Source organism: Humulus lupulus, chromosome 1, assembly GCF_963169125.1.
Source record: "Humulus lupulus chromosome 1, drHumLupu1.1, whole genome shotgun sequence".
NCBI lineage: Eukaryota > Viridiplantae > Streptophyta > Magnoliopsida > Rosales > Cannabaceae > Humulus > Humulus lupulus.
This window is the reverse complement of record NC_084793.1, coordinates 298881309-298893188: the sequence shown is the minus strand read 5'-3', so window position 1 is coordinate 298893188 and position 11880 is coordinate 298881309. Positions and strand designations below refer to the sequence as shown.

Sequence of the window (11880 nt, the reverse complement as noted above, 5' to 3'; positions counted from 1 at the left end):
CTCATCCCTTTCTCATATATGTTCATATCTCACGCCAGACTTGGAGGTTTTGGGTGTTGTGTATATATGTGAAATGAGATTCTTCAAGTAAGAGTTTGGATAGTTACTCATCATTTAATATTAAGTTTTTTGTTTAGAATTCCAAAAATTGGCTTTGGTCTCTTTCTCATGTAATAAAATCATTGCTCAAGGAAGTTATATCAATAGTTTCTTAGAGAGAAAATTAGAATCAACAACAGTATATTACCTGTTTATATTACAGTCATATTTTTTCTCTTCAAAAACAAAAAATTGACGTTCTTTTGCAAACTTTTCAAACTAAATATTAATATATAGCTTAGCCTCTTAAGCTATATAGTTGTAGGCATTTCCACCATGCATAACAACCTAGTTGACAATACATAACTCAAGTTATTCCCACTTGGCAGATGTTGAATATTTCAGTGCCATTAATCACACTAGAAGGTTCTATACGATTACAATTTTTCATGGCCAAAAAAGCTTAACCATGGAATAATAATATGGGTTGACTTTTCACATCTTAAACTGAAACAAGTGGTCCTTTTGATCAACATTGTTTTAGCTTTGGTATGCTCTAGTAAACTTCATCCGAAAAAAGTGTTTGTTTGATGAGAAAATGAGATTTTGTCATTGTTATCTGACGAATATGTTGCTAGATTTTGAAGCATGTATTAATCTTGCCACAATAACCCATTAACCTTTTTGTTGTATGAGAGATTAGCTAGCTTCCTATTTTTTAGTGTATACATTATATATATAATAATACTTAGGTTATAATCGGTTTTATGATTTTTTTTCCTAATTCAAATTCTGTTTTTACTTGGTGTATATTCTGGGTTGTGTATAATTTTGATTGTATATTGATGGCAAAGGCCCCGATTCAGTATTTGGTCAGTCTCCATGGATATGGTGTCGTCGATGGCCTCTTAACTACGTTTATGTTTGGAGAGCTTGTATATTCTCTCCCTGGCTGAATTGACCACGGAGCTGGACAGGGAGCCTTCGGGCTGAGTGCGGTGTGTTCGGCTGGTAGGCGCTGGAGGAGTGGGATGCTGATCGACCGGTGCTGGAGGAGTGGAATACTGGTCGGCCGGAGGCATTGAGGCCGGTTGCTTGAGTGGGGATGGAGGTGGCATGTTTTCCTTCGAAGGAACAGTGGTTGAAGGATCCTTAGTTCAGGCCTTCTTTGAGGCGGTTTTACTGCTCTCTCCCCGAGTCATTTTGCTCTCTTTCTTCCTGCTTGAGGAAGCAGCAGCAGCCTTCTAATGTTCGAACACGTCTTCAGACGACATATCTGCACAAAAGGAAACAATACGAGTAGTGAGATAAGATATATAGATGGAACTAAAAAAGAAAGTAAGGAGATTGTAAGTAAAGTACCCGTGCTACAACTATTGGTCGCTACATTACTTACTGAACTATTTACTGCCTGGAAGAAATCTAAATTTAAGTTTGGAGTATACTTAAAGTTGTCGTCCCCGTCAAATAAGTGACAGGGAATTGGCAAACTATCTAAGAATGAGAAAACAGTATTGTTCTCATCCGAGGACTCGTCGATGGGAGCGGAAAGGTCGGTGGCTTTCTTTTTTCCCTTTCCCAGTGGGGCAGGGGGAGCGGAAGCTCGCGGGGTGCTGGAAGGTTCCCTGATTGTCACTCCAGTCGTCCTCCTCCTTTAAGGTTGTGACACGTCTGGGTGCTGCTTGGGAGTCTCATTGCTAGTGGCACTTCCCGCTGTTGACTCCCTCACATCCTAGTGAGGTGCCAAAAGCCCAACCAGCCTAAGGTTAGCCTCTGTGACCAGATGCTTAACGCTCTTCTCTACGTCAGTCATGCTGGCCAAGAGGGCTGATCGGACTTCCATGTCTGGTGTGGGAGTCGGTCGCAGCCATGGGCCTGAAAGGCACTAAAAATCTAAGGGAAATGTAGGAAGATTTTAAAAAAAATAAACGACCAGGGGAGTAAAAGTATTACCTCCTTGAGTGAAGGCAGGTTGTTGGCAACCATGTCTGTAGTCAGAAAGTACTCTAGGTGGTACTTCCCCACATTGGAAATAAAGGTTGTATCACTCAGGAAAGCACGGGACGTTTCCTGGTGACAGAAGTGGAAGAACCCCGTGTTTTCTTAGTTGGGGTTGGATTTTAGGTCGAATAGATAGTTGACCTCGTGTGGTGTGGGGATGGGCCATTTCTTATGCCTATAAAGGATATAGAGTGCAGAAAGCATTCTATATCCGTTAGGGATTATTTTAAAGGGAGCGACCCCGAAATAGTTGGCCACTCCTTGGAAGAAAGGATGGAGAGGCAGGATCGCTCCTGCCTCGATGTGATACCTCGACCAGGCACTGAAGGCGCCTCCAGGCAAATTCGCCTGTTGGTGTCTGATGGGTTGGACTAGGGTCACCCCAGGAAGTCCGTATTTTTTAATGTAATTTGCAATCATCCTAACCGTTACTCGGCTAGGAGGGGCAACGTACCATTCAACATTTGGTTGAACGACGTTTCGAAGTTGGGCTTGAATTTGGATGCCAGGGTCGGGGATATTTCTTTCTCAACCGCTGATCGAGGGAATTTCAGCCTGAGGAGCAGGCTGATTTGAAGGATTGGAAGGTTTCTTTTTCTGGGCTTTAGATTTTACCCGACCCATATTTTAGAGAAGGGTCGATGGAGCGTTTGAGGTGACGCGAGAAAAGGGAATTTCAGGTATTAACAGCAACGGTTGCTCCTCAATCTCAAGCAATTGGGCTAGCAAGTCGTCGTCGATAGGTTTCTCACCTCCCTATGGATCTTGCATGAAAATCTGCTAACAGAAAAGGGGAGATGAGAGCTTGGAACCTAAAAATCTTGTGTTGAAAGTAGGAATAACGTTGCTCGCGTATAGAAGTTAAGCTTTTATACGGTCAGCAGCATTCTAGCAAAAACACTAAGTTTCTTACGAGCAGTTTGAGAAACGGATTAAAAAGCGGAAGTAAAAAGTTTTTTAGAGAAAACTTTTTCGACTCCGAGAGGGCGGGAAAAACCCAGTTTTTCAACTAGCTTAAAAATTAAATTTTTACTTCGATTTTATGCCATAAATCTACAAACTCAACTACCAAACTGACTCCTAACTCCTATGAAACATTATTTCATTACCCTATCAAACATCTATCAAAATGCCCATTTACCCCAAGGCGGTTTCGACCAAGAACAGTCAAGAACTCAGATACGAAACAAATAAAAAACGATTTTGCATGGCAACTCAAACGACTAAAAGGTTCGGAAAGCTTACTTGGAAGAAAGGTGGAGCATGAACACGAACGTTTTGAGTGTCTGAACTGAGGTTCCTTAGATCAGTGGCGGGAGCTTCTGGGATTTTCTTGGCTCCGATGGTCGAAGTTCTTCAGAGATTTTGAAGAAGAGAAGGCGAGTGAAAAGTAAAAAGTAAAAATGTGATCTTGAGGTATTATTTATAGTGATTGTGACACCATAAAGGAGGTAATCATGAAATTACTTTTTTCAAAGTATGGGGAAGTGTAATAGCCGTCAGACAAGTTTTTGGGAAACCAAAAAGACTTGATTGGACATGATTGGTTACTTTTTTTGAGAAGGCATGGGTGGCTCTGACAGATTTGGTGGGGTAAGCGAAGGTTCAGTTTCCTAAGTTTACTTTATGCTGGTCGCAGTAAAATAAACTTGGGGGGCAAATGTTTACCCAAAAACAGCTGCTGATTACGTGGCAAGGATTTCTCACACGTGTTTGACACGTGGCAGAGTCGAAATAAGGCGGTGATGTTCGATTATCGACCAGCTACACATTGCTTCGTCAAGCCTGATGATTAAATACGACCAGGCTGGTCGTATGATTTGGTTTATTTCCTTAAAAGATTGTAATCTTGTAATAACTACGTTGATTATTTCCTCTTTATTGCCTTTATACGCACATATTAAGGATAGTTAAGGTCCATTGGCCCATGTAACCCCCCTTGAGCCTATAAATATGCATGAAATAGCTCAAGGAGGGGGACTTTTGGCTTTTGAATCTTTTTCCTGAATACTGAGAGAGAGAACATACAGTGTGATTATCCATCATCTTGTTGTAATTCTCCCAAGGTTTGTGAAACTCAAGAACCATAGTTTTTTGATCACGGCATTGAGATTCAATATTAATAATAGCACTAAGTGGACGTAGGTCATTACCATTTATTGGGCACTACAACAATTTAGAGTATATATTACAGTAAAAAATAGCACTTATTAAAAAACGTTATTAATACACGTTTAATTTTTTTTCACAGCCAATTTAGGCGCCAATTAAAAAAGAAAGAAGCGCCTAATGAAAATTTTGTCTAACCCATTTGCCTCCTCTGCCCCTCTCTTTCAGACTCCACTATCTTTCCTTCTCTCACTCTCTCTCACACTATGTCTCTAATCCATTCAGCCGCTGGATCACCACGATCTGTACGATTCTTGATGCTCCTTCTCCTTCACGCGATTTTTGCTGCTCAGTCTCCCCCTTCTCCCTCATGCAAGTCTTGCTGCTCCTTCTCCTTCACGGCATTTCTCCTGCTGGAAGCAAAAACCCAGGCAAGAGCACTCTAACCTCGTTTGTCTATGTGAGGTATTTTTTTAATTTAAGATTGCAATTTAATATCAGATAATCACTGATTCGAAAGCTCGCTTGTAATGACGCTATCGAAATCGGACCTCCCAGCGATATACTCGTTCTTGACCGATTCATTGAGTGGCGACGAAATCGTCCGCAAGCCAGCAGAGGAGGCTCTCTCTCAGTGCGAGGCTAGGCCCAACTTTTGCTCTTGTCTCATGGTGAGTACTCTCTCTCTTTTCTTTTTAATCCAAGAAGGGACTAAAACATCTTGCTTGGCCATCACTGAACAACCTCTTTCGTCCAGTGTGGTATTGCTGCCAACGGTCAAAAACCAAAAACCCTAACTCGGTGTTGGTGATTGCGTTTTGAGCCACGAACGAGGGGAGGTACTATACAGTGGATTGCAGAAACCCTATTATTTGAGGGAACCGAAGCTTTTCGAATTGAAGTTTTACGCAATGTAAGTTTCAAGCTTGATTCTTTCTATCGTTCATATTTTGGTTAAATTTTCTTCTGTAATTCAGTTACATTTATAAAGAGAGAATGCAATTTTTTTATTGGAATTCATAGTTTGATTATCATCTAGGAATAGAGATACGAATTTGACACTTTTCTTTTTGACTGAAAATTATGATTTTTAAATCGTATAAGCAAATGGCTGTTGATATCATGGGTTGTTTCTGATCTGTGGGATCAATTTGGATTTGTTTAGGGGAGCTGTTAAGTTGGAACTTCGTTGTCCCCAAACTGTTGAGGGAATTGCTGCCGACCCTGAACCTGATTGGAGCTTCAATGCTCTTTTAACAGAGCTTAATGCATTGGAAACAAAACTTAGTAGCTCTTCCAAAGTCCCTTTTAACAGAGCTTAATGCATTGGAAACAAAAACAGAGAATATGTCTCTTTTCTCACTGTGAAATTCTTGCAATGGGTCGTGTTATTTTTCATTTCATGTGTATCTATTGCTTATTATTGCATACTTTTCTTTTTGGTTGATTATGCTTAAATAGGGCTCCTATTGGCCAAGGATATGGCTTGATAGAAACTTTTGCTGGAGCTGCTTTTTCTGAGGCAGATGACACAGCAGTGGGCCGTGTAGGGCCACCCCTTCCTTGTTGCTACATTAAGGTATATTAAGAGTTGATCATTTATGCGTTAATTTCATCTAATATAAATATTCAATTGATTGCTTTTTGACATAGTGGTTATATAATATTTTGCATTGATTGCTTTTAGCCAGGTCTTAATGAGAAATTAAAATGCATGTAGCAATATGCTTTTAGATCAGTTCACTTAATATTATTGACTTCGATTTAAAAGGAATGATTACTTTTTTCTTATTATTTTTAAAATAGATTCTTATCAAAACATCCTTGTTTGAAACTCTGGCCTCAATTTCAGGCAGTGGCTGCATAACCATGTCATTATCAGACAAAGAATCTTCGACAGTACATAGCAGAGATTTCTTCATCAAAATGACTGGTTTATGGTTTTCGGTTTTCATTTCTTGTTGTTCCTCTAGTGTCTTTACTCGTTCTTTCAGATGTTTTACATAATTGATGGCATCTCCCAGAACAGAAGTCCTGTCCATTTGTTAAGAGTTTACCATCATTTACAAATTTGAGAAATATTAATGGCTTTACATATATACAATGTAGTATTGAGATCCCATAAAAAGAAACTTATAGGATTATATAGTCATATATAGTCAATTATTTTTTGAAAGGTCAAGTTTCTGCAGCCTTTGGCAGTCAACAATATTTGGAGTTATGCTTCCATTAAAATTGTTTTATGATAAATTAAGCATTGAGAGTTGTGTGAGGTTTCATAAGGATGAGGGGATTTCTCCTGATAATGCATTCCCATTCAACAGTAGCATTTGCAAGAGCCTTAGCTTCCCCAAAGAAGTCGGAATGACACCTTCGAGAAGATTATTTTCCATGGTTAAAGATTAATGTAACTGTTACAATCTTTAACTTGTTCTTGTGTAATTTCTGTTGATTTTTTTTTATACAATCAGGTCAAGTAGCACATCTTTAACATGTAAAACTTTACTTATCAAATCCTCTGTAACAATAAGATGTCCTTTAATTGTTGTGTATGGTATCTCTTTCTGTTGCAGTTCACTTGAAGATGGAGCTGCAAAATCTGAAACAGAGGAAAGCCAGTCACAAACAGTTCCTCACGATGCCGAGGCTATTCCAGTTGCTAAGCCAGTGAGCATAAGTGCAACTATTTCCACTGTCTTGGCAAGTGCTGGGAATACTTTGGAGGGGTCTGTGGCAGAACTTGTGTTGAGTCCTCTTCGACTTGCATTTGAGACAAAGAACTTGAAAATCTTAGAATCTGCTTTGGATTGTCTTCATGTATGTATTTGTCATGTTTTTTATTTTCATGCTCTGAATTTTATAGGTTAGCATTGTGTTTAAAATTTTCCATTTGGCTCTTGATATCAGTTCTCCTGTGTGAAAGATTGAGGAGATTGATAGATGGGAAGTGAATTGATAATTCATTTGAACAAAAAGAACACTTAATCTTACTTTACTGTGTGCCCGTGCAGCTGGCCTGGTGGTTATTTCTTACCTCTAAATCAGACCCGACCTTCCTGTTTTACACTTCTACAACAGATTGCTTTGTGGACACACTCTTGAGCTCTTTTGCTAGTATTTAACGTCTATCTTTTTTCTTTTTACCAGTATGAAGTGAACAGCAAAGTGGCTGATTCAATGCTTGTTAATACCATATTGATGCTGGTGTATGTTACTAAGTTTTTTTGGTGGGAAGCTGGATACTGGAGCACAATGGATATTGCACATGATCGAGGTTCTACATCCTTTTATTTTAACTTTCCATCCTTGTTATCCATTATTTTATTAAACATCATTTTGGCAATAATCTTCTGGATGGTTTGATATTTTGGAACATGTACAAATTTAGATGTCTTATTATTTTTTTGAATGCATACTAAGCATAACTTATATTTATGAATTAAGTGAGATAGAAATAAGATAACTCGTCTTCTATGAAGTCATCATCATTAAAGTCTCTTACTTTCGTTACCATTCGAAGATTATAGTTACTTCCCCTTTAACCTTTTCCATCTATTGCTGTATTTGATCCCAATTACTTGGATTGGCTACCATGACGTTGCAAATTCTTGGCCTTAATTTTAGCAGATAAATTGTTTCTACTACCTAATTTTTCACTGTGATTAGAAGAGACCAAATAATTATTAAACAAATGTTCTTGTAGTGCTGAATTTATCTATTGCTTCTTTCCCGTTCTTTTGGTTTGTTCATACTTTCTCTCATTTGGATCATTGTACCTATCATTTTGACAGCTGGTTTTTATATTTGCTGGGGATGCCTTGTATGGGTGCCTTCTATATATACTTCTCCTGACATGTACCTGGTCAATCATCCCGTACACCTTGGAACTCAGGTATAAAGTTTTCTATTCTAAGTTTATTTGGTCAATAAAATGTAATATTACTGCTTTCGTTCAGGAATAGTTCCAAAATGTTTTTCAACCTTTTCAAAATGTGAACACTTTTCTGCATTACTAGAGAGTAGGAAACTATAGCAATGGCTATGTAGATACCTTGGTGGGATTCAAACTTTAGACCTTATGGAAGCAAACCACATGTCTTCCCATTTGAGCTAACTCCCCTTGGTATGCACCAGTAATATTATTATTAGCTTGTAAAAGCTGTATATTGGCAATTTGATTCTAGATTTGAGTTAGAAGCTGCAAATCTATTCTACCAGCCAAATGCAAAAGTTGAATGCTTGTAACTTTGTTTGTAAGCTGCCAAGCCCATGAGATGAGCGTAGACTTGATTTTTTTTGCAACCAACCATACTTTCTTTTCTGTCCTATTTCCCCATTGTCCCTGTTAAATTAATTCTTAATTTTAGTTGTCTACTTTGCTTTGTCACAGTTGGCACTCTACATCCTAGTAGCAGGCATTCTTTACATATACATAAACTACGACTGTGATAGGCAAAGGCAAGAGTTTCGCAGAACAAATGGCAAAGCTTTGGTTTGGGGTAAAGCTCCATCAAAGGTATATGGTTCTCTGAAACTCATTATTTGGTTCTCATTATACATACAATTTTCTGTATATCTGCTGCTAAATCCTGCATAATTCTTCCCTTTCTGTTTCACAGATAACTGCCACTTACACTACCACAACTGGGGAAACAAAAAGCAGCATTCTTTTAACTTCGGGATGGTACGTTTTCAGGCTCTGCCATGTAAATCTGAACTAACTGGATTTTTTTTTCTTCTTGGTTATGAATGCGGGGGGTTCATAACCAAGAAGAAATATTAGCTGATCCAAGTAAGTAATTTTAGCTGATCCATGTAAATATAACTGCCACTTGTGCAATATTAGCTTTCATTCATAACCACTATGTCCCAGAAATATTAGCTGCATTTTTCTGGACTGTTCCAGCTCTTTTTAACCACGTAACTTACCTTAGGAGTGCTACTAGTTTATTTGCTTGTATGGGAGAGACAAACTCTAATCATGTTAGTGGTTTCTGGTCCAACAGGTGTAGACAATTTACAAACCGATGCCAGTGTAGAGAAAAATAAATAAGTAGACGAAATGAATAATGGTTTGCGCGTTTTCATACAGATAAAGGCATAAAATCTTGACATGTGATTGTTATTGTAGGTATGGAAAATACTGGAAATCGTACTGCGAGAAGGTTCGGTACAGGGTCATCCCCGGAATTTACTGAGAAAATGTTGCACAAGTGTTTGTTCTATGTTGAGAATGGCATGTATATTCAGCCTTTCCAAATTAAATGATGGCAGGCTGGTATCATGTTGTTGTTATTGTTGTTTTTGTAATGGTCAACTTTATGGATGTTGTATTTCTCTCATCTTCAATGACCAAAAACTTTTCTTGTTTAGGAAAATTACTATAAAGTTTTGTTTCTATTTTTCATTTTTGAAGTAAAAATTGTTCAAGATTATAAAACTTTATTATGTTATATTTTCAAACTTAAGTTAGAACTAAGATTTCATGAAGTAGACACATTTATGGTTTGAATTAGTTATTGTTTAATGTAATACTTATGGTTTATCAATCTATTGAGAATTATATTTTATGATTAATTTTGAATTTTTTTTTATCAAAATACAATAATGAAAATCTTTTAATTAAAAAAAAACCATATAAGTATACTTATCAAAATAAAATTTAAAATTTTATTACTATATGTTATGATTTAAAAGCATATTATAAGCGTAAAAAATCGTTATGGTTTATATAATATAACAAACTAAAAATGTTATTAAAATAATCAAATGTAACAGTTGAAAAGTGTTATGAAAAAAATACAAGATTAAATTTCAAATTTATAATCAAAAACTCTATCTAAATGTTATTATTTGAATATTATAGCATCTAAAAATGTGTTATTGAATAGTTTAAGATAACACCGAACATAACATTAAAAAAATGTTATAGAAAAGACTGGACTTTTAATAACATGGGCTACGTTAGCATTTTCAGAAGTGCTATCAATAGTCCCAGATAGCACTTTTTAAGTGTTATGAATACTGTTTTTTCTTGTAGTGGGGGCCGAACCACTATAAATCGTTTGTGTTTATTCTTTTCCATTAGATTGAACTCTTGGTTATTATCTCATTTCTTGTCGCATTCTTGACTCCGTGTCGTTGGCCAAATCGATAGTCAACAATATCATTTATGCTTTAATACGTACATATCACATGAAAAATGGGTGTGTGTTGAAATTCAGCACAAAAAGCTAATATGAATTGACTATTACGTTATAAATAAAAATAAAATAAATTATAAATATATCTTACAATATTCATTAGAAAAGTCAAAATAGCTTTATAAATAAAAGATTACTTATACATATAATCATAACAAGTAATATTTTATTCTACATTATAGAAGGTATTGTCAACAAACAATTTATTAATCATTTGAATTTGATCATTTTTTTTTACTAGAACCATAGATATATAAAATTGTTGTTCAATCTACGTTAATCAACTTTTTTACTTTATATATATATATTTAATCAATAGGCACGTAGCTATTGACTAGTATATCTTTATATATTATAGATCTGAGTTTAACAAAAATTGTTCTTCTCCGTTATATTTAACTTTTTTTATTGTTTTCTAACCCATTTGTTTTATTATCATCTGAATAAGGTAAATATTTTTTTTTAAAAAAAATTAATAAAATCATCTAAATAAAGTAAATAAATTAGAAAAAAAATCATTTAAATAAGGCTAACAAATTGAAAAAAAAAAAAAAATAAATAATAATTTTTCATCACATATATATTTATATTAGTGGGGATTTCTCATCATATATTTAAATTACTCTATCAATTATATTTTCAAAATTATAATTGAAAAATATTTATGTGCTTGAATTTAATATTTTTCATTCTTATGCTTAAATTTGGATAATTTAACCACAATTAACCCTTATAATTTATAGTCACTCACGTTTTGCCAAGTTATTGAAAATATTATGTATACGTGATAGATATAATAATATTTAACACACATATATTTTGACTTTCTAATAAACATTTAATGAATAAAACCAAACAAGATTTCCTATATTTATATCTTTAAATATTACAAATGTTAACGGTATTTTTTGGTTTCCGTTAGATTTAACATTTTTTTAATTATTTTCTAACAACATTAGTTTTAAAATTATCTAAAAAAAGGTAAATAATTTTTTATAAAAAAAAAGTAATAAAATTATCTAAATAAAGTAAATAAATTGAAAAAATAAATTGTTACACCTAAATTTCGAGAATAGAAATTATGGTCTCGAAAGACATGCTCGTAAAGTATAAGCTCGAAATAAGCAAATTAGTCATCTGATCAGCATTAATGAGAATTGAGTTTGACAGTATTGCTCAATATTAAAACGACGAAATCGGAATCAGTGAGCTCGGAACCACATGATCCCGAGGATGTTTCGAGGTTACGAGTTAAGCTCAAAGCTACTGTAGCGTTCCAAATTTGCCAATAAGGTTTAGGGCCTTGATTAGCGTGTCTGGAGGGCAATAGTTGATTAATTGTATTAATATGTGAATTTGATGAATATATGATTAGAAATGCATGTTTAGGTGAATAAAATATGCATGTGGACTCTATTTGGTTATTAGGGGCATGTTTGTAATTTTAGCCCGTTGAGGGCATAAATGCAATATTTGTGATTATTGTGATATATTTGTGTTGCACGATCCGAGACAGTCCTAGGGAGCT

The 11880-nt window shown here is 35.5% G+C and overlaps 2 long non-coding RNA genes across 5 annotated transcripts; both read left to right on the top strand.

The window, feature by feature from the left end:
• Positions 1 to 5609: 5609 nt before the first annotated feature.
• Positions 5610 to 8041, top strand: LOC133779689 (uncharacterized). Of its 3 annotated transcripts, XR_009869156.1 has the most exons (5): positions 5625 to 5728; positions 6474 to 6556; positions 6723 to 6966; positions 7297 to 7423; positions 7941 to 8041. It is a non-coding gene; the product is annotated as an uncharacterized LOC133779689 (long non-coding RNA). The 3 variants fall into 3 exon arrangements; XR_009869158.1 differs by lacking the exon at positions 6474 to 6556 and having other exon boundaries at positions 5610 to 5728; XR_009869157.1 differs by lacking the exon at positions 5625 to 5728 and having other exon boundaries at positions 6418 to 6556.
• A 297-nt stretch (positions 8042 to 8338) lies between these two features.
• LOC133779680 (uncharacterized) lies at positions 8339 to 9527 on the top strand. 2 transcript variants are annotated; one of them, XR_009869155.1, is made up of 3 exons: positions 8339 to 8665; positions 8769 to 8833; positions 8996 to 9064. It is a non-coding gene; the product is annotated as an uncharacterized LOC133779680 (long non-coding RNA). The 2 variants fall into 2 exon arrangements; XR_009869154.1 differs by lacking the exon at positions 8996 to 9064 and adding an exon at positions 9281 to 9527 and having other exon boundaries at positions 8518 to 8665.
• The last annotated feature ends 2353 nt before the right edge of the window (positions 9528 to 11880 follow it).